Genomic DNA, 12,530 nt, shown 5'->3' with positions numbered 1-12,530 from the left:
CAGTGAGCCAAGATTGTACCACTGCACTCCAGCCTGGGCAACAGAATGAGACTGTCTCAAAACAAACAAAAAAACAAAACAACAAAAATTACACAATCTGTATATTTAGAAAAATGAGAGCTTTATTTTGTATCAAGGTCATATCCTGCAAGGTGGCTGTTCTGACAGGTTGGAGAGAGCAGTCTCCTGTTGAAACTATTAGCAGGAACTTCAAGGAAAGGAGAGGAAAGACAGGAGTTTAAGCTGAATAGGTTGGGCTTACATACATATTCAACAGGATATAGGAGGAGCTATGAATATTCATGAAAGGGGGTTGTACACATGCATGACAAGCACACTTGTGTTCCAAGTGACCCATGTTCACTTTGGGGTGGAGACTCAACATTTCAATGAATGACTGTTAGGCCCTGTATGTCAAAAGGTGATGTGGTCACTCAGTGTGTAGCCTCTGTAAACCGGCTGGAACCAGTCCATACACAGTGGTCTTTTTTTTTTTTTTTTTTTTTTTTTTTTTTTTTTTTGAGATGGAGTGCCCAGGCTGGAGTGCAGTGGCACAATCTTGGCTCGCTGCAAGCTCCACCTTCTGGGTTCACATCATTCTCCTGCCTCAGCCTCCCGAGTAGCTGGGACTACAGGTGCTTGCCACCACGCCCAGCTAATTTTTTGTATTTTTAGTAGAGAAGAGGTTTCACCGTGTTAGCCAGGATGGTCTCAATCTCCTGACTTCGTGATCCACCTGCCTCGGCCTCCCAAAGTGCTGGGATTACAGGCGTGAGCCACTGTGCCCAGCCATGCAGTGGTCTTCTTATCAGGAGAAAGTTATTGAAATCTGTCTCTTGTCCACTCAAAGCTGTAGTTATGGCTTGTGGAACAGGGGGTTATTTAGTCAGCATCTGGAGGTGGATGAGCTGTAATTGTTTCAATATTGCTTATCTTGAGGCCAGTGCTTATTCAACTGCTAGAGACAAAGAAAAACCTTGTGGTAGTTGGAACATGCTATATTCTTTAAGTGGAAGCTGTGTGACTTAACCTTGCCTGGCGTGGCCTTAGGTTCTGTTTACAAATTGGCATCCCATTGCCACAAATAGTCTGTTCTTATGTCTTATCATTTACATTTTAACATTAATGACTGTCAGTGTTGTGTCTAAACTGAAAAAGGGGCTGGGTGTGGTGGCTCACGCCTATAATCCCCTAGCACTTTGGGAGGTTGAGGCAGGAGAATTGCTTGAGCTCAGGAACTTGAGACCAGCCTAAGCAACATAGCAAGACCCCATCTCTACAAAAACATTGAAAAATTAGCTAGGTATGGTGGTGCACACCTGTAGCCCAGTTACTTGGGAGGCTGAGAGAGGAGGAGAATTGCTTGAGCCCAAGAGGTAGAGGCTGCAGTGAGCTATGATTGTGCCACTGCAGTCCAGCCTGGGTGGAAGAGTGAGACCCTGTTTCAAACCACAAGGACAGCGAGAACAAAACTGTAAAAGGGAAAGGGCATCATGAGGCATGTGTGACCTCCCATCCCATCATGGTTAATAACTCTGTTTTTAAGGTTTCTTGCCCAAGGGGGGATCCCTTAAGTTGGTTGGAAGGCTTAGCATTTTAATTTTGGCTTACAGAATGAAGGGGCTGTTCCTTCACCTTGGGGCCCAAGGTGAAAAGGTATACAGAGCCAACCTGAAGACATTTCGACCCCTGGAGCAAAGCCATGGCTGACCTGCCGCCTTCATGTAACCAAAACAAGAAATTGAGGTTTGATGTGGTAGCCTCTGAGATTTTAGAATTGCTTGTAATCCAGCAATACATTTTTCTATTATAGATGATAATATCTCATAAAGCATAGCACAGCAGTGTGTTTACTACAAAATCTTGAATCTGGGTTAAGAGCATGCCCTAGATTCCACACCGTGGGGTAGAGGTGAATGGGTGAATGGGTGAGGACTTAGGGGCGGTGTTAAAAAATTCAGGAAGATGCCTCTAAAAGGCACTATTATGGGAGAAGGCAAATAGAACTTCGGAAATGGGGTGGTGGGATGAGAGAATGGGGTGAGACGGTAGAGATGGAAAAAAGTGCACGGGAAAGGCATAATGCAAGTTTGCATGCAGGCCTGGACAAGATGGAGAAAGAGAGGAAGATGCAGAGGAAGGAAGGCCCACGTAGTTCAAGAATAGTGCAGAAATGCTTTTCTCAGCCACCACTGGTGTCCTTTCTCTTCTTAAAAATGATGCTGGCATTACTTCTTTCTCAAGTGCACTTCTCACCTCATTTCCTTAGCCAGTAAGTGGAAAGTACTCCAATGTGGGTTTTGGTGAACGTGTCTGCAGCCCCAGCTGCTGCTGGGTGCACCAAGCTGCCCATGTTTCTTCCTTTCCAAACAAGGGCTTCAGAACTTTTAGGTTGTGATATGGTTTGGCTGTGTCCCCACCCAAAACTCATCTTGACTTGTAGCTCCCATAATTCCCACGTGTTGTGGGAGGGACCCAGTGGGAGGTAATTAAATCATGGGGGCGGGTAATTCCCATGCTGTTCTCGTGACAGTGAGTAAGTCTCTCGAGATCTGATGGTTTTATAAGGGGAAACCTCTTTCACTTGGCTCTCATCTTCTCTTGTCTGCCGCCATGTAAGATGAGCCTTTCGCCTTTCACCTTCCACCATGATTGTGAGGGCTCCCAAGTCACATGGAACTGTCAGTCCATTAAACCTCTTTTTACTTACAAATTACCCAACCTTGGGTATGCCTTTATCAGCAGTGTGAAAGCAAACTAATACAGATTGTGTTGTGTCCATGGCTTTTTCTGGGTACTTGCCTTTGAATTTTCATTTTTTCTTAACTTAGGGGTTTCCAAATCTTGGGTCTACTCTTTCCTCTTCTGTGTACATAATTTCTCACAGGGAACATACCAACATCTTCAGCTTTGTATACACCACCTTTCTTCCTTTTTTGGAGAGTGAATAATTTGATGTCGTCAACCCAAGACACTTCACTGAACATAGAGATGTAGGTGGCAAGAATTTAAATTCATACCTAATAACCAGCTTGCTTTTTTTATACTTTAAAGACTTTTTTTTTTCCAAAAGAAAAAAATCTAATTATGCACAAGAGCAATTCACTCAGAATTAATTCACTAGGAATTAAATTGAAAAAAAAAAGGCAAGGATGTTAACAATCCTTTTAAAAATAATTCAAATTAGAAACACTAATTATAGGAACTCCTTTATATAACATGAAACACAGTTCTCTGAGGCATGGTGAAGAGGGCTGGCTGTAAAGCAAACTCTCAGAGAACAAAGTTTCTGATTTCTGGAGGAATTTGTTTGAACAAGGAATACAGTTTCCCTTGAGGAGTTACTGCTCAGATCTGTGATCACTGTCTGATTGTTTCCGGGGAGACCACAGGACATAGCATGACCGACATTTAATTCTGGGATCAGAGTCTAAGGGCTCACCATTTTGAACTTAGGAAGTCAGAAAGGAAAGAAGACAAATGTTTGGGTGGCTCCTCTAATCGCAGCCCTTCAGCATTCTCACAGAACAGGAGCATGCAGCGGGCGATAATAGCGAGATTTCTATCTGGGAGTGTTTCACCCAAAGCTTTGTTCTTTGTATTTCAGCAAGTTTTCTTGAGGACAGGCAAGGATTGGGATCTGAGGGCCATTTTTCTGACTCCTTATTAAGGTTTTATTTGGGCCTGGCTCAGTGGCTCACGCCTGTAACCCAAGCACTTTAGGAGGATCACCTGAGGTCAGGAGTTCAAGACCAGCCTGGGCAACATCTTTATTAAAAATAGAAAATTAGCTGGGTATGGTGGTGCACATCTGTAATCCCAGTTACTCGGGAGGCTGAGACACGAGAATCGCTTGAACCTGGGAGGTGGAGGTGGAGGTTGCCATGAGCTGTGATCACGCCGCTGTACTACAGCTGGGTGATAGAGTGAGACTCCATCTCAAGAAACAAAAAAGGTTGTATTTGCCGATTACTAGGCCAAAGGGCACAATCAAAGTGATAACAGTGCTTTTCAAACTGTTGGGTTGTGTCCCAGTTTTTGGATTGTGAAATCAAATTAGCACAACTCAATATGTAATTCTAAAAATCAGAATAGAATAGAAAATGCCAGACTGCATTGGATACATGCATAAGAAGTGTTATGGGCTAAATCATATCCCACGAATTCATATGTTGGAGTCCTAACCCCAGTAGCTCACAATGTGAACTTATTTGGAGATAGAGTTTTTAAAGAGGTAATTAAGGTCAAATAAGGTTATTACAGTGGACTCTATTCCAATATAACTGGTATCTTTATAAGAAAGGGAGATTAAGACACAAACGCCCATCGAGGGAAGACCATGTGAGAACACAGATTGAAGATGACCGTCTACAATCCCAGGAAAAAGGCTTCAGAAGGAACTACCCTTGCTGACACCTTGATCTTGGACTTCCAGCCTCCAGAACTGTGAGACAATCACTTTCTGTTGTTTGAGCCACCCAGTCTGTGATGCTTTGTTATGGAAGCCTGAGCAAACTAATACAAGGGGTAAGTATTATTTTGTGGAATTTAAATTTTTGTTTTACATACACACATACACACACACTCATGCACACACACACATCCTTAAGATTTATAGCCTAAAAAGACTGAAAAATACTGGGTTAGAATGAGCCCACAGTGTTTCCATATTCAGGGAGCAACCAGAGAGATGGTTTACACTCATCCAGGTGAGGACAGTGAAGACAGGAAGTAAACGCTCACTATCAGAGCAAGCAAGGGCTGCCTGTTTCTCCCTCAGTAGAAAGACAAGACTTGACTTGGTAGAGGGAAATCTCCTATTCCCGTATGTGAAATTCAGTGTTTCCTGTTTCACCAGTGCCAAAAAAAAAAAAAAAAAAAAAAAAATTGTGTGTTAGAACAGAGCAACAATCTATAAATGAAAATTATTCATACTGATTTTGTTAAAGGGAGCCACTTATTACACAGTGAATTCCAGTTCCATTTGGAACTTACCCAAGAGCCTAGAAGAAAGCAAGAAAGTTTACGAGTTAGTGAGTCTAAGTGTCTTAAAACCCATGCCCTGAAATTCACCTTTATTCACAGGAAAACTCCTCTGGCCCTCATTCAATCTCTTTATTCTTATTTTAGACCCTAATAGTTTAAAGAGAAGTATTATTTTAAATTTAAAACATGTGAAAAGCTATTGTATTTGTTGGCCAAAATCCGGGTGGAGTCTTTCCTTTAGTTCCAGCGAATTCTTGGGGAGATAATGAGATAAATGTTGTAGGATGCCTGCAGACATAGATTCCTTGGAGAGTCATTTTGCTCTCTCTTTATTTTCGTTCAGAAATTATAGTACATCTTTCAGGCTGGGCGCAGTGGCTCACGCCTGTTATCCCAGCACTTTGGGAGGCCGAGGCGGGCGGATCACTTGAGGTCTGGAGTTCGAGAGCAGCCTGGCCAACATGGTGAAACCCTGTTTCTAGCAAAAATACAAAAATTAGCAGGGCATGGTGGCGTGTGCCTGTAATCCCAGCTATTCAGGAGGCTGAGGAAGGAGAATTACCTGAACCCGAGAAGCAAAAGTTGCAGGGAGCCGAGATTGTGACATTGCACTCCAGTCTGGTCGGCAAGAGTGAAACTCCACCTCAAAAAAATACATCTTTTAGCTGTAATCACACAGATCTCTGCTCTGTTGGTGAGATCATTTATGCTCGCATGAGTCTAAGCAACACACGAGCAACCAACTTGTAAGGGAGTCTGAAACTGGGATCTGCTCAGAAGGAGGGAAAAGCTGGAACTTTCAGGGCCTCTCTTGGGGCAAATGTGACTGACAGCTACAGCATCTAATCACATCTCCGTGACTAGGCCTGCCCTTTTTTGGTCTTTGGGACAGATTTCTTGCACAGGCTTTGCAAGCATCTATGTGTTGAATTTCTTGCAGTGCTGTGGAATTTCCGTCTCTGAACCAGGTACGTACGGTTCTTATTCCTTAAATACAACATCTATCTGGGTGTTAATTTGTTCTTTTTTTTCCCCCAGAGTGAGAAGGGGGAATTATAAATGGTGAGAAGTAGCACTAGGCTTTTAAAAGGGAATTTGGCCCAGCGTCTCTCAGAATAAACAACCAGAATTCTAGCATCCTCATTCTATCATACCAATTCGACATATTTCACACATACCCAGCAGTCTGATTCTCTAGTTCACAGCAGACTGGAACAGTAAATTGGAAAATCGAGCATGCTGACAAGAGCAAAGACAACATCTAATGGAATAATCAGAACAGTGACAACCAAAATATTACAGCTAGACTTAACAACCCGGGAAGGCATCTCCTGGGGCCATTTAGTGTGGGAAGAACCCACCCTGCATACCTCGGTAGCCACTGAGGGCACGATGGTGTTTCAGACCCAAAGACACCTTTGAGTAATCAAGAAGGAAAGCCATGACGCCACTGAGTAATGCCAAAGACTCTCTATTTGGCCAAAATTTAGTCAGGCTCCTCCAAGCCCTCTTTTCAACTAGGCTTCGGCCTTGGCCACTGTTCTTGCTAGGCCTGCCTTGCCCAGTTGTAGCAAGAATTCTGCTAAGTCCGTTTAGACAGAGTCCCCCAACCTTTGCTATCTGATCACCCTGGCCTGCCTTCAGCAAGCATCCTGTTAAGTCAGTTTAGAGAGTCCTCATACCCTTGGTGTCTCCTCGCAGTAATTTCCCTTCCACTGACCTTATCCCCTGCTCATCTGGCTGTAAATCCCCAGATGTCTTCGCTATATTTGGCGATGAGCCTAATCTCCTTCCTCTATTGCGGTAGTCTTGACACAAATTGCAATAATCCCAATAAAGTTTTAACAAGTGTCAGAATAATTTTTTTCTTCAGTAGTAATCAAGAACATAAACTCATTGCAGCAGCTTCAATGCAGATGTTTCAGCTATTTGCTGTCCCAGTTCCAGGAAATATAGACGATAGCTCCTGCCCATTTTCCTCTGGATAGTACAAACCTGAAAGAAGAGCTAAGATAATTATTATTTTACTTGGTTTTTCCAAAGGCAAGGGTGTGTAAGTTGTTGACAAGAGTCCCCAGCTGAACCTAGCCCACACCTGTTTGGCTTGTGTCTTGCTCTTGTGTAGAGCTGTGTCCCCAGAAGGGATGCCTTTTTTTAATCTTTGCAGAAGCACTCTCAGTTCACCGAAGTGTGCACCTGTTGGGCCCATTCCCCTGGAGGGTTGCATTTAAACACCGGTTCCAGATGTGTTTTGGAAAAATAGAACACAAGTAAAGGAATGGGTAAGACAGGGAAAAAGATTAATTTACTCACACACATTCAGTATCAAATCAACTGTAACTAAAAGAACAATAACTATCTGCAAGTTGAGTCATCTACCTGCAGGGCAGTGCTTCTCAAATCTCAGTGTGCATCAGAATCACCTGGAGGAGCAGATTCCTAGGTTAAACCTCAACTTTCGCTGAATTCATTTGCACTAGACTGGGGCCCCGGGACCTGTGTTTTAAATAAGTACTGATATGACTTAGGCGCCCGAGGCTCTTGGACCATACTTTGGAAATCACTGTCTGGAAAGACTGTAGGATCCACTTAGGCGGAAAAATAAAACAAAAAACCCTGCTGTTTTGGTTTATGGGAACACCTTAGTAGGCAGATTTTGGTTGTCCACCTCTGTGGCGAGAATTTGGAAGAGGAGATGTGAGCAAAGACAGTACTGCATTGTTATGTGTGATCAAGCAATAAGAATCTAGAATTGCTAGAAGTTTCTTCTTCTTCCTCTTCTTCTCCTTCTCCTTCTTCTTTCTTCAACAAGGTCTTGCTCTGCTACCCAGGCGGAAGGCAGTGGCATGATCATAGCTCACTGCAGCCTTGAACTCCTGGGCTCAAGTGATTCTCCTGCCCCGGTCTCTCTAAGTGTTGGGATTACAGGTATGAGCCATTATGCCCAGCCTAGAAGCTTCTTAAAAGTGGAAGAGACTCTCTCATGAGAGAGGAGGAGCCCAGTGACCTGGTAGGAGGCCAGAACCAGAGGAAAACATGGGCTGAGCAAAGTTCCCAGTGGTGGGAGTAAACAAGAAACTTTTCAGAACTGTGGTGTTGCATATTTAGGTTGTTTACCGTTATAAATCATAATGCCCTTCAATCGCCCTCCAATCCCCAGTAAATCTGTTATACAAACTGGTCTTGGACCAGAAGTGGGCGAGGAGGTGATGGGTCTGCGGGGAGAGTGCACAGAGAGGGAACTGAGAACCTTAGTTGGGAGGCAGGAAGGCAGGGAAGCTGGCTGAAGCAAGCCCCAGTCAAAGCAGGGAGGAACACACCCTTTCTCGCCAGAGGTACTAAAGCAGTGGTGTCTTACCATTTCTGCTCAGGTGCCTCTATCAGTAAAGAAAAATTTGGGGCCTGGATATTATAGTCCATTTTATGGAATTGACTGATTCTACATTAAGTTTGCTCAATGTGAGGATGATGAGAATGAAGATCTTTATGATGACTTACTTCCACTTAACAAATAGTAAATATATTATGATTTTCATAACATTTTCTTTTCTCTAACTTACTTTATTGTAAGAATACAGCATCTAATACACAGAACATACAAAATTAGTATTAATCAACTGTTTATTTTATTGGTAAGGCTTTCAGTCAACATAGGCTACTGGTAGTTAAGTTTTTGGGGAGCGAAAGTTATAGACAGATTTTAGACTGCATGGCGAGGTCAGCCCTCCTAACCTCCACGTTATTCAAGGATGAACCGTGTAACTATATAACACATATAAGATGCATGCTACTGTACTAATATATTATTGGCATTACAAAAAATATGTAAAAATAGAGGGTAAAAGGCCGGGCGCGGTGGCTCAAGCCTGTAATCCCAGCACTTTGGGAGGCCGAGGCGGGCGGATCACAAGGTCAGGAGATCGAGACCACAGTGAAACCCCGTCTCTACTAAAAATACAAAAAATTAGCCGGGCGCGGTGGCGGGTGCCTGTAGTCCCAGCTACTCAGGAGGCTGAGGCAGGAGAATGGCGGGAACCCGGGAGGCGGAGCTTGCAGTGAGCCGAGATCGCGCCACTGCACTCCAGCCTGGGCAACAGCGTGAGACTCCGTCTCAAAAAAAAAAAAAAAAAAAAAAAAAATAGAGGGTAAAAATAAGAAATCAGAATAAAAGTTCTAATAATGTACTTTTGTACCCCAGTCAACTGAGTTAAGTAGCCATGGAGCACATGGACTGTATATTGAAAAGCCTGATCTTATCCTAAGTGAACTAACACAGTCACAGAAAATCAAATACTGCATGTTCTCACCTATAAGTGGGAGCTAAACATTGAGAACACGTGGACACAAAGAAGGGAACAACAGACACCGGGGCCTGTTTGAGGGTGGAAAGTGGGAGGAGAGAGAAGATCAAAACACTACCTACTTGGTACTATGCGTCTTACCAGGTGATGCAATAATCTGTCAACAAAACCCCAGTGATACGCAATTTACTTTTATGACTAACCTGCACCTACTAGGCACAGGTACCCCTGAACCTAAAATAAAAGTTAAAAAAAAAAAAAACACACACACACATTAGTTGATTAATTAATTAAAAAGAAAGTAGGGGAAGCACAGCCTTTACTGTTATATGAATAGGGCCTGTTTAGTTACCAGACACTTGGATTACTCAGCCACCCAAATTGAGAAGGGTTTCATGATTAGACTCAATTTTGGGGTTAAAGCATGGTGCTTTTTGTGCTTCTCAAACATTGGTCTGTAGATCTTGTCAGAAAGCAAGCCCAGGAGAAAAATACCTCAATTATAACAAATCATGATCATGAATGAAAAGGGAGGGGAAAACCTCAATAACTTCCTCAGGGCAGCAACTTTAAGACACTCCATTCTTGTAGCTAAGCATTAGCTCAGAGCTCTTGATCAGGAATCCCTGGATTCTCATGAAGACAAGACCAGGACGTCAAGAGAGGTGGCTGATATGGTTAGGCTTTGTGTTCCCAGCCAAATCTCATCTTGAACTGTGATCCCCAGGTGTTGAGAGACCTGGTGGGAAGTGAGTGGATCGTGGGGGTGGTTTCCACGATGTTATTCCCGTGATAGTGAGGGAGTTCTCACGAGATCTGATGGTTTTATAAATGCCAGTTTCCCCTGGCCTTTTCTGTCTTTCCTGCCACCTTGTGAAGAAGTTACTTGCTTCTCCTTTGCCTTCCGCCATGATTGTAAGTTTCCTGAGGTCTCCCCAGCCATGTGGAACTGTGAGTCAATTAAACCTCTTTTGTTTATAAATTACCCAGTTTCAGACGGTATCTCTATAGCGGTGCAAGAATGGGCTAATACAGTACCCACACCGAAAGGTTGGAGGTGATACCTTTTACCAGGGCTCTGGGTCTCAGCTTTTGGGCACCTTGCTTTTGTTTGTTTATATTTATTTATTTTTATTGTGGTAAAATATATATAACATAAAATTATCCATTTTAACCATTTTAAAGTGTCGTTAAGTACATTCACAATGTTGTGCAACTGTCACACTACCTATCTGGTTCTAAAACTTTTTCATCACCTTAAACAGAACTTCCGTATCCATTAAATAGTAACTCCCCATTCCCTCTCCTGTGATCCCAATAACCTCTAATCTACTTTCTGTCTTTATGGATTTGCCTACTCTAGGGACCTCAAGTAAATGGAGTTATATGTTATTTGTCTTTTTGTGTCTGGCTTATTTCACTTAGCATAATGTTTTCAAGGTTTGATTATGTTGTAGCATGTGTCAGAACTTCATTCCTTTCTTTGGCTTAATAATATTTCATTGTATGGATAGACCATATCATGTTTATCCATTCATCTGTTGATGGACACGGGTTGTTTCTTCTACCTTTTGACTGTTATGAATAATGCTGCAATGACCACTGGTGTACACGTATCTGGTTGAGTCACTGTTTCCACTTCTTTTGGGTAAGGAATGGGATTGCTGTGTCATATGGTAATTCTATGTTTAGCTTTTTGAGGAACCACTAAACTGTTTTCCACAAAGCCTGCACCATTTTAAATCCCTACCAGAAACGTATGAAAGTTTCAGTTTCTTTACATGCTCTACAATATTTGTTCATTTCAATTTTTAAAAATGGCATCCATCCTATTAGGTGTGAAGTGGTATCTCACTGTGGTTTTAGTGTGCATTTCCTTAATGACTAATGACATTGAGCATCTTTTATGGGCTTATTAACCATTTATGTAACTTCTTCGGAGAAATGTATTCTCAAGTCCTTTGCACATTTTTAAATTGAGTTGTTTGTCTTTTTGTTGTTGACTTATAGGGGTTCTTTACATAGGATACTAAACCCTTGTGAGATAAGTAATTTGCAAATATTTTCTCCCAATCTGTAGGCTGTCTTTTCACTTTCTTGATAATGTTCTTTGATGAACAAAAGTTTCAGATTTTGATCAAGTCTAGTTTATTTATGTTTTCTTTTGTGGCTTGGGTTTTTGGTGCCATGTCTAAGATGCCATTGCCAAATTCAAGGGCTCAGAAATTTACCTCTATATTTCCTTTGAGGAGTTTTATTGTTTTAGCTGTTATATTTAGGTCATTGATCTATTTTGAGTTAGCCTTTTTATATGGTGTAAGATAAGGGTCCAACTTCAATTCATTCTTTTACATGTGAAAATTCAGTTGTTCCAGCACCATCTGTTGAAGAGACTGTTATTTTCCTATTGAATGGTCTTGGCATCCTTGTCAAAAATCAATTGGCCATATATGCATGGATTTATTTTTGGACTCTTAATTCTATTCCATTGGTCTATATGTCTATCCTTATGCCAGTACCACATTGTTTTGATTACTTTTGTTTCATAAGTTTTGAAATTGGGACTTGAGCCCTCTGATTTTGTTCTTTTTTTAAAGAGTATTTTAGCTATTCAGAGCCCCCTTGCAATTCCATATAAATGTGAAGATCAGTTTTTCTATTTTTGCAAAACAGTTTGTTGCAATTTTGACAGGGAGTGCTTGGAATCTGTAGATCACTTTGGGTACAGCTCTGTTTTTTTTTTTTTTTTTCCTGGCCTATTAGAATTATTGGGAAGGCTCCTTACCTGGTTCCAGAGGTGCTAACCTTGAATCTCCTTAGCCAGGAGGCTTAATAACTTCTCAGCACTCTGTACATGGTAAGGTTGGAGCAGGCAAACCAGTCAGAATGTTCATTGCCTATCTTCTCCCAGAGCTGGCTGAACACATCATTCAAAATACCAACACATCTCTCTTGCATTTGTTCCAGCCTGGAGACCACACTTAGATCCCACTGTCTTAGTGGGTTGATGAATCAGCATCCAATTGAGGAACTGAAATTGGACCAGCTGGGTGTTTACAAGCTCAATTGGAAAGCAGACATTGAACTAGCTCTTAGATTTCCAGTAAGTTTTCCCCTTTTGTGAATGTACTTTATCACTTTTGTAGTTAAATATATTTTGCAGCTCATATATATACATACATATATATATATAGGCTAGGAATGCATTCAGTTGCATGTAACAGAAGATTTATTTTTTTCACA

The sequence above is a fragment of the Macaca thibetana genome, chromosome 3 (assembly GCF_024542745.1).
Source record: "Macaca thibetana thibetana isolate TM-01 chromosome 3, ASM2454274v1, whole genome shotgun sequence".
Classification (NCBI taxonomy): Eukaryota; Metazoa; Chordata; class Mammalia; order Primates; family Cercopithecidae; genus Macaca; species Macaca thibetana.
The sequence above is the reverse complement of the archived record's forward strand: the minus strand, read 5'-3'. Positions refer to the sequence as shown.